Source organism: Anolis carolinensis, chromosome 5 (genome assembly GCF_035594765.1).
Source record: "Anolis carolinensis isolate JA03-04 chromosome 5, rAnoCar3.1.pri, whole genome shotgun sequence".
In the NCBI taxonomy this organism is placed as follows: domain Eukaryota; kingdom Metazoa; phylum Chordata; class Lepidosauria; order Squamata; family Dactyloidae; genus Anolis; species Anolis carolinensis.
In genome coordinates this window covers 181,530,397-181,544,273 of record NC_085845.1, presented here as the reverse complement: position 1 = coordinate 181,544,273, position 13,877 = coordinate 181,530,397, and the positions used below count along the sequence as shown (strand labels likewise).

The following is a 13,877-nucleotide window of genomic DNA, read 5'->3' as shown; positions in this document are numbered from 1 at the left end:
CAGTGCTCCATCCTATGAGGCTTACAGGACAGAGCCCTGCCGGAAGTGCCCCTGACGGGCTACTTCAGGCTCCATCCTGCAAGTGTTGTAGGACAGGGTTGAAGACAAATGTGATAAGGTCCTAAAAGTGATTGGGAGTAGCCAACCTTCTCTGGTGTGATTAGTCCAAATGCAGTATTTTCAAATCTTATGAATCATAATAATCAGGTGTGACAGGGAGAGTATGCATCTCATCTCAATACAGTATGCATCCACTCCTAAAAAATATGGGTGTGATGACCCATGGGCCTTGTAGTCCTGCTCAGGACATTGTAATTCCTGATGAAGATGAAAACTTGGGTTTTTTACCTTCCCAGTCTGAACTGGATTCCTCTCAGCCAGATCTTTCCCAGGCAGATCTGGGAACCTTGCACCTGCAAGAAAGTTGTCTCCCAGAAGTATGTCAAACAAGCCCAGAGCCTACTTCTCCCGTATTCTTGCGCCGGGAGTTTTGTAAACAACAGAGAAGTTTGGATTCAGCTTCGCGCAGGAGTGCAAGGATTGCAGCTAAGAATGTGGCCAATTAAGACTGCTTCTCGTGAGAATCTTTGGGGAGTCTCACATCTGGTCTCAGAGTTAGCTTTCGGTTCTGATTCCCAGAGAACTGCTTCGGCGGGAAAGCTAGACTCTATTTAGGTGTTTTACCCGCGTAGTAACTTCGCGGAGTCAATTCGTCAGCCTACGGAGCGAGTTGTGTCTGGACAGTGCGCTCCGATTCAAGCCTCGCTCCTGCTCAAGCCTTGCCTTGCTATCCAGCCTTCGCCTTGCTTCCCAGCCTTTGTTTATCTACGGACTTTGCCTTGTTTCCCAGGACCAATCCTTGCCTTGTTCCACGGATTTTACCAAGTTATTCCACGGACCTTGTTCTTGTTCTTAGTTACCTTGTTCCACGTTCAAGCCTTGTTTCAAGTATCAAGTTATTTCCTAGCCTCGCTCAAGTTTCATGGACTAAAGGACCTTGTCATCTCCCCTCACTTTGCTTGGCAAAGTGAGTGTTTCGGTTATTGGATTACAACTTTGGACCTTAATATTTCTTATTGGACATTGCTTTTTTGGACTAATTCTGACCTTTCCTGAAAGGTCTAATTCTGAACTATTTTCTACACTTGTTTTTATTAACTTTATATATTCCTTCAATAAAGATATTAGATAGATTCTGGCCTCTGTGTATGGTTATTGGTGCTCTGCAGCCTGGGTCGTGACAGTTTGACTCCGCCACCCTAAGCACCAATTAACCTCGGCCAGAATGTCTACCGGAGTCGTACCTGGGCCGAGCGGCCAGCCGATTACCTACACCATCGACAAGGAAGAGGTAGACCGAATCCGTGATAAGCTCAATGCACAGGATGGAGAAATAAGGGGTTTGAAGGAACGCGGAGTTCGTCTTCCGGCCATGGCGTTGCCAACCAAGTTTACTGGAGAAGCTTCTAAGGTTCATGTCTTCCGTCGCCAATGTCAAGCTTATCTGGAGGCCCGTGCTGCCGAGTTTCCCCAAGAAGACATCAAAGTGGCATGGGTTTACAGTCTTCTAGACGGGCCAGCGGCCAGCTGGGCGACGGCACTGTTCGACCAAGTCTCTCCACACCTAAGATCAGCGCAACACTTCTTGGACCACCTCAAGGAGACTTGGGGAATCGAGGACAATTTGGAGGCAGCCGGTCACAAACTCCGTCGCCTTTTCCAAGGAGACAGACCTATGTCTCAGTATATAGCCGAGTTCCGAGTGCTGGCCCACAACACCGGCTGGAACGATGTAGCCCTCAGGGGACAATTCCGGGAGGGTCTCAACATTGAAATGCTGGAAGAAATCTCCAAGGTGGATCCTCCCCAGACCCTCGAGGCACTCATTGATCAATGTTTACGGGCTGAAGTCATGATTGCCAACAGGAAACAGTGGGTTCGAGGCCAGGGCAGTAGAGCCGGGGCAAAACCCCCCGCTCCCGCCAGCGTTCAGCCACGTCCGGTGTGGAGACCCCCACCGCCAACCCCATACCCCAGAGGAGGCGAGGAGGTGCCGATGCAGTTGGGCAATGTGCGTCCCAGACTAGATGCCGCCGAGAAGGCCCGTCGTCAACGCTTAAACCTCTGCTGGTACTGCGGGAACGGGGGCCACTTCGCCAGAGAGTGCCCAGCCAAAGGGAAGCCTGCCGCCCGTCTTGCGGCGGCGTCCTCCACGGAGACGAAGGCGTCTGAGCCGACTGGCACACAGCCGGCGGGGGAAGCCAACGACCGGGTGTAGAGAGGCTCGCCAACCCGGTCAAAAAATCCATCCAAGAGCCGCCAACCGGGGTCCTGTTCCTTCTCGTGGTCACATTATGGTCAGCAAAAAGGGGACCCGTCATGATCCACGCCATGATAGACTCTGGAGCTACCAACAATTTCATCGATAGAGAGTATGCCGACTCTCTGGGATTACAATATCATGATTTCAAGAATGCCCGTGTGGTGCAAGCCATAGACGGCCGTCCCCTCAAGACGGGCCCCGTAAGTCAGTGGTCGGAACCCACCAGGATGTGGATAAGGGAACATATGGAAGAGATTTCCTTCTTTGTTACCGAGGTCCCCCATTTCCCTGTGATTTTGGGAATTCCATGGCTGACTCTCCACGACCCCAACATCTCCTGGTCCAACAGAGAACTGCAGTTTGCTTCACCGTATTGCCAAAACCATTGCCTCGTAGCCAAGGTATGCCATGCCACAGACACCGAGCCCATCATCACCTTGCCAAAGAAGTACTCCGAGTATTGGGATGTATTCAATGAGAAGGAAGCCGAAAAATTACCCCCACATAGACCTTATGACTGTGCCATTGACTTGGTGGAGGGGGCCCCGATCCCGCGAGGGCATCTCTACTCCCTGACTGAACCAGAGCAAGAAGCTCTCAGGGAATTCCTAGAGACAAACCTTCGCAAGGGATTCATCAGACCCTCTCAATCCCCAGCCGCCTCCCCAGTGATGTTTGTGAAGAAGAAGTCAGGGGAACTACGCTTGGTGGTGGACTACAGAGCATTGAACAATATCACCAAGCGGAACAGCTATCCCCTGCCCTTAATCTCGGATCTACTGGATCGGCTTCGAGGAGCCAAGGTTTACACCAAGCTGGATCTTCGGGGGGCTTACAACTTAGTTCGCATCAGGGAAGGGGACGAGTGGAAGACCGCCTTCCAGACCAAATTCGGATTATTTGAGTCCCGAGTTATGAATTTCGGTTTATGCGGAGCCCCCGCAACGTTCCAGCATTTTGTCAATGACATTTTTCAGGACTATCTAGACAGGTTCTTGATAATCTACCTGGACGATTTTTTGGTGTTTTCCAGATCACAATCAGAACATGAGAACCACGTCAAAATGGTGTTACAACGATTGCGGGATCATGGACTTTATGCCAAGCTGGAAAAATGCGCTTTTGATCTACAAGAGGTAGATTTCCTTGGTTACCGCATCTCGCCTCTAGGGCTTTCCATGGATCCAGCCAAAGTTTCAGCAGTATTGGAATGGCGGGCGCCAACTAACAAGAAAGAGGTGCAGCGTTTCTTGGGGTTCGCGAACTACTACCGCAAGTTCATTCCAGATTTTGCCCGCTGGTCCGACCCCATCACTAGCTGCATCCGTGGAAAGCAGCCTTTCCGCTGGACTGATCAAGCAGAGAAAGGGTTCCAGCAACTAAAGAAACTATTCACCTCCCAGCCAATTCTACAACACCCAAATCCTGGAACCCCTTTTGTGGTACAAGCGGACGCCTCTGATGTGGCAATTGGGGCTGTACTTTTACAACCGGTGGGAGATCACCTCCACCCCTGTGCCTTTTATTCTCGTCAACTAACCACACCAGAGAGGAATTACACCATTTGGGAAAAAGAACTACTGGCCATAAAGGCAGCCTTTGAAACTTGGAGACATTGGCTAGAAGGGGCCAAATTTCCCATTGAAGTCCACACTGATCATCGTAATCTAGAACATCTAAGAACTGCCCGCAAACTAAATCAGAGGCAACAACGTTGGGCTTTATTCTTTGAACGTTTCAACTTCCAGATCCATTATGTGACCCCAGCCCAAACCAAGCAAGCAGACGCCCTGTCACGTAAACCGGAATACGCTGCAGGACGCAAGGAGACCTTTGAATCCCAACTGCTACAACCTGAGAACTTTGCCACGCTCACGGTGGGGAACACCAAATCCATTCCCATTGGTTCAACTTCCCCTACTCCAGGACCCATCTGTGCTCAAGAAATCAGGGCTAGTCAGCAAGCAGATGCCTGGGCGCAGGACCAACTTCGCCAAGGTCTGCATTTTCCCTTTTCGCTTAAAGATGGGCTGCTCTGCTATAGAAATCATGTTTATATCCCACCCGGACCGGGCAGGGAAAAAACGCTTCGTCTGTGTCATGACTGCAAACCAGCAGGACACTTCGGACTATTTAAAACTATGCATTTGATCCTAAGGGATTTTTGGTGGCCCAAGATCCGCAAGGATGTGGAAAAATATGTCAACACCTGCCCAGTATGCCAGCGCTCCAAGATACGAAGGGAGAAGCCCTCAGGGCTTCTACACCCCCTTCCTACCCCATCTCGCCCATGGGAAATAATTTCCGCGGATTTCATCACTGACCTACCACCTTCCTGTGGATTCACCACGATCTTAGTGGTGGTGGACCTATTCACCAAGTTAGCCCATTTCATTCCCTGCGAAGGTCTCCCCACGGCCAAGGAAACTGCGGATCTATTTCTTCAACATGTTTTCAGACTACATGGATTGCCCAAGAGTTTAGTCACAGACCGTGGATCTCAATTCACCTCTCGTTTTTGGAAGGCACTACAAAAACTATTGGGCATAGACTCTCGCTTATCTTCAGCTCATCATCCCCAAACAGATGGGCAAACGGAGCGCACCAATGCCACTTTGGAGCAGTATCTTCGCTGTTATGTAAACTATCAACAGGACAATTGGGCTTCTCTGTTACCACTGTCTGAGTTTGCCTACAACAATGGAGTTCAAGCTTCTACAAAAGAAACGCCGTTCTTTGCAAACTACGGCTTCCATCCACGTTTCTTCCCCCCTGTCATTGAAACTTCAGAGGTTCCCGCAGCAGAGGATTGGCTGCAGGAACTCACAGCGGTGCAACAACTTTTGCTCCAGCAACTGGATCAAGCCAAGGAGGACTATAAACGCCACGCTGACAAACATCGCCAGCCGGGCCCCGAAATCAAGGTAGGAGATCGGGTTTTCCTGTCCACTCGCTTTCTGCCCTCCCACCGCCCTTGCCGGAAGTTAGATGCCCGTTTCATTGGTCCCTATCCAGTGGTGGCGCAATTAAACCCCGTGACTTTCAAACTCCAACTTCCGCGTTCAATGCGCATTCACCCAGTGTTTCACCGTTCCCTGCTCCTTCCGGCGGATGGTGTGCGACCTGATACAGACCAACCGGCCCCCCCTCCTGTTTTGATGAATGGGGAGGAGGAGTTCGAGGTTGAGGACATTTTGGATTCTCGCTTTCACCGCCGCCGCCTACAATATCTCATTGACTGGGTGGGTTTTGGCCCTGAGGAACGCTCTTGGGAAGACGCCTCCACAGTCCATGCTCCTGATCTAACCCGTCGCTTTCATCAGACCTATCCCACCAAACCACGACCTCGCGCCTCGGGGAGAGGGCCCCAGTTTGGGAGGGGCCTTGAGGAGGGGGATAGTGTGATGACCCATGGGCCTTGTAGTCCTGCTCAGGACATTGTAATTCCTGATGAAGATGAAAACTTGGGTTTTTTACCTTCCCAGTCTGAACTGGATTCCTCTCAGCCAGATCTTTCCCAGGCAGATCTGGGAACCTTGCACCTGCAAGAAAGTTGTCTCCCAGAAGTATGTCAAACAAGCCCAGAGCCTACTTCTCCCGTATTCTTGCGCCGGGAGTTTTGTAAACAACAGAGAAGTTTGGATTCAGCTTCGCGCAGGAGTGCAAGGATTGCAGCTAAGAATGTGGCCAATTAAGACTGCTTCTCGTGAGAATCTTTGGGGAGTCTCACATCTGGTCTCAGAGTTAGCTTTCGGTTCTGATTCCCAGAGAACTGCTTCGGCGGGAAAGCTAGACTCTATTTAGGTGTTTTACCCGCGTAGTAACTTCGCGGAGTCAATTCGTCAGCCTACGGAGCGAGTTGTGTCTGGACAGCGCGCTCCGATTCAAGCCTCGCTCCTGCTCAAGCCTTGCCTTGCTATCCAGCCTTCGCCTTGCTTCCCAGCCTTTGTTTATCTACGGACTTTGCCTTGTTTCCCAGGACCAATCCTTGCCTTGTTCCACGGATTTTACCAAGTTATTCCACGGACCTTGTTCTTGTTCTTAGTTACCTTGTTCCACGTTCAAGCCTTGTTTCAAGTATCAAGTTATTTCCTAGCCTCGCTCAAGTTTCATGGACTAAAGGACCTTGTCATCTCCCCTCACTTTGCTTGGCAAAGTGAGTGTTTCGGTTATTGGATTACAACTTTGGACCTTAATATTTCTTATTGGACATTGCTTTTTTGGACTAATTCTGACCTTTCCTGAAAGGTCTAATTCTGAACTATTTTCTACACTTGTTTTTATTAACTTTATATATTCCTTCAATAAAGATATTAGATAGATTCTGGCCTCTGTGTATGGTTATTGGTGCTCTGCAGCCTGGGTCGTGACAATGGGTTCCATACTGATATAAATGGATTATATCCCTATGTGATAAGATCCTTAGTCTTTTGATTTCTCCATTAAAGTCTCCATGTTAATTTATGTTTGAATTAACGGGGGCCGGGCTGTGGCGCAGGCTGGTAAACAGCTGCTGCAATAAATCACTCTGACCATGAGGTCATGAGTTCGAGACCAGCCCGTGGCGGGGTGAGCACCCATCAATTAAAAATAAAATATAGCCCCTGCTCGTTGCTGACCTAGCAACCAGAAAGATAGTTGCATCTATCAAGTAGGAAATAAGGTACCACTTATAAAAAGTGGGGAGGCAAGTTTAACTAATTTACAACATTGGAATGAGGAAGTGAGGAAGTGCCATCAGAGTGGATGATGAAGCAGCTGCTCCCCCCTGTGGCCAGAATCGAACATCCCTTCAGGAAAAGGTTAAATTGCCTCTGCGTCTGTCTGTCTGTTGTGTTTATGGGCATTGAATGTTTGCCCTATATGTACATAATGTGATCCGCCCTGAGTCCCCTTCGGGGTGAGAAGGGCGGAATATAAATACTGTAAATAAATAAATTTCTCCATTAAAGTCTCCATGTCAATTTATGTTTGAATTAACATTAATGTCCTATTTAGTCACTTCAAATTTGTGTAAATAATCTGTGGTCATTATATTTGTTTCCTTCATACTTAACTGCAGCCCTGCTTTTGCACTTGATTATGCTCTCTACAACTTTGTTTATTGATTTCTGTTTCTTGCACCCCTATAACTGAGTTTATTAAAGTATCACAACTTCTTCTGTTGGGTAGTTTGCTTTTTCACTTCACTTGGTTTTTAAAAAGCATACATTTTCTTTTTAATTCATCTCCATCTATAGTCAACGAAGGAGACTGCTTCACACAGTGAACTAAGTGGATTCTGGCCTGTAAAACTTATGCTACAATTTATTTGCTAATGTTTGTTGCTTTCATGACAGCAGACACACATAGCTATCCACAGGAATCTGGCTATTAGAGGCTTTCTAATCTATTCTGAACCGAGGCCTGTATTATGAAGACTTGTCAGTGGGTGGTAAAGCAAACCTACCTGTTTAAGTAGTGGGTGGGAGAAAAATAAATAAGTAGTGTTTTGCCCACATGTCAGAAACCATTACTTCCCCTGAACAACTGGAATTCTTTAGGGCTGACCTGTCCCATTGTGCCAAGCAATAGAGAAAGGAAGAAAATGTTTATTGGGCACCCACCCATGGAGATTGTATTAGACCCTTAACATACAACGCAATGATCTTTTTCTCTTAACAGACGTAACTGCTCATGAAGTTATTAGTCCTCCAGCAATTTAATCCTTTATTAAACCCAATTACCATCAGTGGCCTCTTGCGGCTGCAAATTCTCCTGCGTGCTTATCATGCAACTTCCATGCCTGCACTGTGTGGTGCTCTATTTACATCTCTTTCTCTCTGTGTGTTTTATTTGCTCTCACTAAAGGTATCTGCCCTTAAGGATAACAATTATGTTCATACACAACAGCAACGAAGAAGTCTCAAAGTCCAGTGGAGGGGGAAAGAAGGTCCAAAATAAACACAGAGGGGAGGTGAAATAGAGAGAGTTGCTGGAATTACAGAACCAAGAAGAGCGTGGAAATAAAAAGTCACATGAACAATATAGTTACAAGCAATTAGTTACTTTGGGGAGTAACAAGCTTTTAATGAGGTTACTTTTTAACAGCAAAGTAATAAATAAAAGTGGTTAATGGACTGACTTCCCACTTTTTTCTCTCCAAAATTTACTATTCAAAGTTTGTTTTAGAGGCATTTTGATTGAGTTCTATGCTGTTCATTTATTAATCCTGAATTATTATGATTATTATGTTAATTTATATCCTGCTTTTTCTCTGTACAGCAGAGACTCAAAATGGCTTACAATAAAACCAATGCAATACAATTTAAAAACTAAAAAAATACAAACATTTAAACAGAATTAAATATTAATAGTATTAAATAACAAACTGTTAAAATCCTTTTAATTGATTACATTTTTGTCCTCCAAAAAATAAGGTGAAAGAGTCCTGGAAAAACAACAAGAAATGCAATAAGTTACGTAATGAATTAGATCTTCAACATCACAATGACCAATGTGGCGATGGCTTAATACCGACATACTGTAATGAGTAATTATAGCACTATGTATTAATTAAAATATCAATAGCCTGTCCTACATCCTAGAACAGACATGGCAAACTTTGGCCCTCCAGTGTTTTGGACTTCAACTCCCACAATTCCTAACTGCCTACCAAGAGTTGTGGGAGTTGAACTCCAAAATACCTGGAGGGCCAAAGTTTGGCTATGCTTGTCCTAGAATCTCAAAGCAGCATATTTGAGTTGCTCCATCCAATATTGAAAATCCAAGTTATTTAGGCCTTTGAATGTCGTAGAGCTGCCAATCTCAGGGCCTGGCCTTAAGTCTCCAGTTTTCAAGGTTCTTTTCCAGGTGGAAAATCAGGGTGCTAATTCTCCAGTTTTAGTGGACTCAGTTCTGAGCAAGACAAAAAAAAAAGGCTGGGTGCAAATTTCCTGCCCATCTGGTAAAACAGCAGCTTGTTACAATTTACACGGATGGATTCAGTTGTTGCTGTCATTTGCAAAGACTTTTCAGGGTGTGTGCATACAGTCTATGTATTTTGTTATTTATTCCCCTTCTTTCCTCCCAGTTGTTGTGGCATCAGGGCTCATACTCATTTGACCCTGCATTCTCCATGCTCTGCCATGGAAACCCATTGAGTAATTCTGGGCAACTCTCTCAGCTTTTGAAGAAGTTGGCAACGGCACCCCTTCCCCACCAATTTTGCCTAGAAAATTCTGTGAGAGGTTCACCTTAGGGTCGACATAAGTTGGAAATGATTTAAAGGCACACAACAACAATTACATCCCTTGAAAGCAAAACAATCCAAAAACTATTTCATCCTCAAACAAACTATGGGTTTAAAATAATTAGAAGGCCATAATATTGTACAAATATAATTTGCAATATAACAGTGTAATTCATTAAATGACAATTTAATAAAACAGTTTTCTCAGCCACTGCTCCCATGGATGCTTTCCTACTTTAGATGTTGATTCACAGATTCTTATCAGGAACTCTCTTTAGGGTAGGACAAGTTAAGAATCTGTGCCAAAAGGTCAAGAAGGTTGCCTTCCAACCTTGATCTAGTTTTCTAGCCAACTCTTTAATACTTCAAACAAAGTTTAACTGAAAAGACCTTTCTGGATTGCAAATCCTAGTTTAGCATGCTAAATTAAAGTGGCATGCTAAAGAGATTCTGATGCTGTTATTATAGTAAAATCTTGGCCTTTCATTGAACATCGAGAAAACCAAAGAGCTCTTCCAACAGGCACCAGGCAATCCCTCTGCAGTGCCAGAAATACAGCTTTAACAGTGTAATGTTAAAAAATGGTGACAATTTCTGCTAACTTGGCAGCCACCTCTCCACAAAAGTCAACAATGACACTGAAATACAACACTGCCTGAGCTCTGCGAGTGCAGCATTTTTCCATATGAAGCAGAGAGTATTTGAGGATTGGGACATCCATAGCAAGACCAAGGTGTTTGTTTATAAAGCTATTGTCCTCCCAACTCTGTAGTATGCCTGCGAAATGTGGACTGTCTACAGACATCACACTCAATTCCTGGAATGCTTCCATCAGCGTTGCCTCTGATGAATCCTGCAAATCTCTTGGGATGACAGGCAGAAAAATGTCAGAGTGCTGGAAGAAGCAAAGACCACCAGCATTGAAGTGATGCTCATATGTCACCAGTTCTGCTGAACTGGCCACGTTGTCCGAATGTTCGATCACCGTCTCCCAAAGCAGCTACTATACAACTCAAGAATGGAAAATGGAATGTTGGTGGACAGGAAAAGAGGTTTAAAGATGGTCTTTAAAGCTAACCTTAAAAGCTGTGGCATAGACACTGAGAACTGGCCCTGGCCCCTGAGTGCTCTAGCTGGAGGTCAGCTGTGACCAACAGTGTTGTGGAATTCGAAGAGGCATAAATGGAGGGCAAAAGGGAGAAATGTGCCAAGAGAAAGGTGTGTCAAGCCAACCCTGATCAGGACCGCCTTCCACCTGGAAACTGATGTCCTCACTGTGGAAGAACATGCAGGTCAAGAATAGTGCTCCACAGTCCACCTACGTATCTACCGCCAGGACACCACACCTAGAAGACAATCACCACGAAGGATCACCTAAATGAATTATGAGTAAAATCTGGAAAGGAATCAAGAGGACTGCCTAGTTAGGTGTCTTGGGAACAACTCTGCTAATGACCATTGCAGTGGTTGAATTAATCCACTTCTCAAACAATGGCCATGCCTTAGAGGTGTAGTCTTAAATGAAACTTTTCCAGACTCTGTAGCTCCTTCAAGAGAATCTCCATAGACTCAAAATTAGTGGAGAGCAAACAGCAAACCACGGATAGTCAGAGGAGTAGAAACAATAACCTGGACAGATGCTTGCCAGGCAGTGGCACACATCTAAACAAACGTTCTCCTAGGTTAAAAGCTGGAAGAAATTTGTGCCCATAGTTTCTAAAAGAGAAAAAGAAGGTAATTGGTTCCTCTTCATCAGTTTGGTGTCATTACGGTTGGTGTCACCCCAGGAACCTCTTCCCATCCTAGTCCATACCACAATAATGTATCTGAAATGGCAGAAAATTAGACAAAATTATTGACTATAAAAAAAAACCTGAGTAGCAACAAAAGGAATAATGCATGCTTGTAGCGAATGCAGACAAAACCTTGTGATTTGAATTTGGGTAATAATGACAGCTCTGATTGAAACGCATAAACATTAGAAAGCTAAAAAGATAAATGTGCACGGAGTTTTAGTTTTGTAGATATGAGGCAATGCATATTAGCTTGGCTTATGTAAAATGTTTATTATGGTTATATCTAACTGCAGGGATATTTTTATAAAAATAATAAATCTCTTCTGAAACATGACAGAAAATTTTTTATAGTCAGCCATTATGGGGTCATCTTCCCGTTTGATGGTGTCACCCAGTGTGGTTTGCATCCCCGACACCCTTCGGGTAAGGCCACTGCTCCTAATCACTTAAATGCCTAGCTAGGAAGATACTGCCCAATGTATTTTTCTTGTTGAATTTAACATCCCATAGCCTCCCCCCCTTTTAACCAGGTGCCCCCCCCAAAGGAACTCGACTTAGGCTTCAAAGGGGCTTGTGGTTTGCTTTTTGTAGCTCCTCGTGCTTGGGAAGTGCTGAGTTTGACCTCTAACATTCATGCGGATACAGTCAACTCTGACCTACTATTGGCCATGCTAAAACAACAAATCTTTCCCATAGGCCAAACATTCCTTTTCTTTTTTTCTTGTTACAAACTTGGCTGGCATACTGGGCATTCACCTGTGGGAGTTGGCTGGCTTCCTATGTAAGTGTCCTAAAAGAAAGGTTTGCTTACTCTGAGCTGTAATTACAGCTTTTTTTCTTAATTTAGTTCATTGGCAAATGATCTGGCAATGCTGCGGTGCCTTCAAGAGTCAGCGAGAGCCCATGTTGGGAAGCAGTTAGAGACACAGGAGATCTAGGTTCAAGTCTCCAATGAAACTCAGTATATAGTCTTAGGCCAGTCATTTGCTTTGTGGGTCTATCTACACTATAGAATTAATGCAGTTTGGCACCACTTTAACTTCCCCGGCTCAATGCTCTGGAATCCTTTGAGTTGTCATTTTACAAGGTGTAGCCTTCTCTGCCACAGAGTGCTGGTGTGTCACCAAGCCACAAATACCAGGATTTCCTAGCAGTGAGACATTGTAGTTAAACTGGTATAAAATTGCATTAATTCTACAGTGTAGATGCACCTGACCAACCAACTTTACAGTGTCACTGTGAAGGTAAAGCACACTTTGATCCATACACATCACATTTAGTAACATTGAAAGAATGGTGGGACATAAGCGTGTGTGCTGGAAAGTAAGACTCAGAACTGGATAGATTTAAAAAATTTAAACAAATTCCCCAGCAAGGGACTGAACAAGGTCTATTTTTCTTTTCAGCCTGATGATAAATATTTAGTTAACTTGAATATTACTTCTGCTTTGTCTAGATAACTTCTCTAGAAAATTATAGATACTTTCCATATTTAAACTGAGGAAAAGAAGGGGGGATCCTGATGTTGTAGCAATCTGATCCAACAGCATATTGGCAAAAATGTAATAAGGGATTAAAAAGTAAGCATTCTGGAGCCAACGTCCTTGGCACTTTCCAGTACACCCTGTTGCATTTTGCTGAGCAATTTCATGGTGCTTTACTTCAATTTCATCATCTATCAATCAAACGGGAAATCTGTATTTATCTATCCTTTCAGACAGCTGTACTCGTTAATGTTCGTAGAATGCTGCAAAGAGTAGAGCTTTCCTTGCACTACAATTCTACATTGGAAGCAAATGGCAGACAGAAAAAAGTAAGTATTTTTATGAATGGGAGGGGGGCCGTGACAGGTTTGCCTGCCTCCTGAAATAAAGTCCAAAGTCTACTTTAAAAAAAAAACTCATTCTAACCCGTGGTCTTCACCATATCTTTTGCCTCTAATTCTAATTATATAGCAAAACTTGTGTCATTGAATTAGTGTTTTCTTTTCTTATGTGAGATGTATTATGCTTTTGGGGAGATGAATATGATTTCTATGATGACTGTAAAATTCACCTCATCCTATAGATCAGGCATGGGCAAACTTCAGCCCTCCAGGTGTTTTGGACTTCAACTCCCACAATTTCTAACAGCCTACTGGCTGTTAGGAATTGTGGGAGTTGCAGTCCAAAACACCCGGAGGGCTAAAGTTTGCCCATGTCTGCTATTGATGTTTTATTGGAAATAAACTTGGCTGGGTTCAGTCAAACAAACTCTTGACTAATATCAACTTTCTTATTTCAAGGAATAGAATAGGAGCCATGGTAGTGCAATGGGTTAAACCCTTGTGCTGACTGGAATGCCAACCGAAAGGTTGGGTTGCTGACTTGAAGGTTGCGGGTTCGAATCCGCAAGACAGGGTGAACTCCCGCCTGTCAGCTCTAGCTTCCCATGTGCGGACATGAGAGAAGCCTCCCACAGGATGGTAACACATCCTGGCATCCTCTGGGCAACGTCTTTGCAGACGGCCGATTCTCTCACACCAGAA

The 13,877-nt window shown here is 44.9% G+C and overlaps 1 protein-coding gene across 3 annotated transcripts in view; it reads left to right on the top strand.

The window, feature by feature from the left end:
- LOC100558405 (cystine/glutamate transporter) overlaps positions 1-13,877 on the top strand; it is a 53,579-nt gene that overhangs the window by 2,739 nt on the left and 36,963 nt on the right. For all 3 annotated transcript variants that reach the window (XM_008110518.3, XM_008110519.3, XM_016993636.2), the window contains exon 2: positions 13,068-13,163. The gene's annotated coding sequence lies outside the window, so the exon portion shown is untranslated. The remainder of the gene's footprint in view (positions 1-13,067; positions 13,164-13,877) is intronic.